The 1,838-nt window shown below is 47.8% G+C and overlaps 1 protein-coding gene across 1 annotated transcript in view; it reads right to left on the bottom strand.

The window, feature by feature from the left end:
- NOCT (nocturnin) overlaps positions 1–1,838 on the bottom strand; it is a 101,953-nt gene that overhangs the window by 76,239 nt on the left and 23,876 nt on the right. The window lies entirely within an intron of this gene.

The following is a 1,838-nucleotide window of genomic DNA, read 5'->3' as shown; positions in this document are numbered from 1 at the left end:
ACGCCCCACACTGGGGATCGAGCCCACAACTCTGGCATGTGTCCTGACCCAAAATTGAACTGTGACCTCCTGGTTCATAGGTCAATGCTCAACCACTGAGCTGCGCCAGCCAAGGCAGTTCACATTCTGGACAGTTATTTCACACTGTAGATGGCTGCTCACAGGAATATTTGGAAGAGAGAGGTGGGTTATTGTGAGCCCGTTCTTTTCCAGGAGAGAATGGAGCAGGGCCTTCCTGGCTAAGCATTTCATGGAGGTCTTACACATGGTCATTTTAAAGCTGGAGGCCAGCCTGGGTGCCGGTAAGGGAGCCGTAGCCAACACAGTCCCCTGCAGAGTGTGGGGTGTTCACCCTGTGGATCCCCTGGCCAAGCATCATGAGAGAGTATGTACCGATTACCGCTAGCCTGGGAAAAGGTATAAATTCAAAATTTGAAGTGCGGTTTCTACTGAATGTGCATTGCTTTCACACCATTATAAAGTCGAGAAATCACAAGTCGAACCATCTTGAGTCAGGGACTGTCTGTATTTATGTGACTTATCAGTGGGTTGCATTCCAGCTGGCCATAGGGACACACTTTGCATTTGGGGGTGAGGACATGGTGATGATGGGAATGTATTGCTCTGCATAATTATGTAAGATATTAGCCTCACTGTGAGAGAGGCAGCCTTGCAGCCACAGGGCAGGAGTCCACTACATCCTACAGGTTGGAAGAGGGGATACACGACGGATATGTGAGATGATATGTATCACAGGCAACTGGAGCAGGCAACTCAGTTTTGCTTGGCGTGCAAAGGGTTTGTTTTTAATTCAAAGTAGTTGCCAAATGACAAAACTTAGGAGATTTTATATAGAAATCCATATTTCTATCTTCTTTCAAGCAACTGGAGGATCTGGCAACAGTGGCCTGCAGTCTGCAGGGTAACAGCTGGGAGACTGCTGGAAGCCTCTTCCTTTAGAAAAGGTGCACCTTACCCTGTTTGCTGTGGCTTTGTTCCCAGCCCGTATCACTCGTTGGCATCACCTGTGTGGCCACCGTGGACATGTGCGCTTGTGACTCCTGGTCTGAAACTATCTTTCTGACCTTGAAGTGTCAAGGTCACTAGTCTGCTAAAATTTCACTTCTTTCCTTGGCATGATTTGAGATGAGTAACTCAGATTTGGCAGAACGAAAGGTAGAAGATAGATTTTGAGGGTGGGGTTTCTTATAGGGTAGATAAAGAGTTTCAGTCTGACGTGTGTTTCTGTGGGTAGAATGCTCAGCTGGGCTAACACATAGGCCCGGGCTGTCAGGGGCTTCCCACCATAAGGGTTCACTCCGCTTTCAGCACACACTCATTCTCAGGGAGGGTGGGCAGTCCTCTACCTTGTAGTGAAGCTATCTGAAGCACACAGCCTCCAAAAATGCCACAGCAGGAGAAGAGAGGGAGGGGAGACTTTTGTGCAGGAAGTTTATGACCAGACCTGGGACGTTGCTTGCAATTATATTCCATTGTCCAGAACCCAATGCCCTAATATTCACTGCAAGGGAGCCTGTGTGCCCAGGAAGAGAAAAATGAGATAAGTTCCCTGGCCGGTGTGGCTAAGTGGTTGAGCATCGACCCATGAACCAGGATGTTATGGTTAGATTCCCAGTCATGACAATGCCCGGTTTTGGACTCTATCTCCAGTAGGGGGCGTGCAGGAGGCAGCTGATCAATGATTTTCTCTTATCATTGATGTTTCTATCTCTCTCTCCCTCTCCCTCCTCTGAAATCAATGAGATAAATTGGTGAACATGTAGCATCATCTCTGCAGCAGAGGTTAAAATAAAGATATGCTTTAAAAAACCCCCACC

The sequence above is a fragment of the Myotis davidii genome, unplaced genomic scaffold (genome assembly GCF_000327345.1).
Source record: "Myotis davidii unplaced genomic scaffold, ASM32734v1 scaffold436, whole genome shotgun sequence".
Classification (NCBI taxonomy): domain Eukaryota; kingdom Metazoa; phylum Chordata; class Mammalia; order Chiroptera; family Vespertilionidae; genus Myotis; species Myotis davidii.
This window is presented reverse-complemented; position numbering and strand designations above follow the sequence as displayed.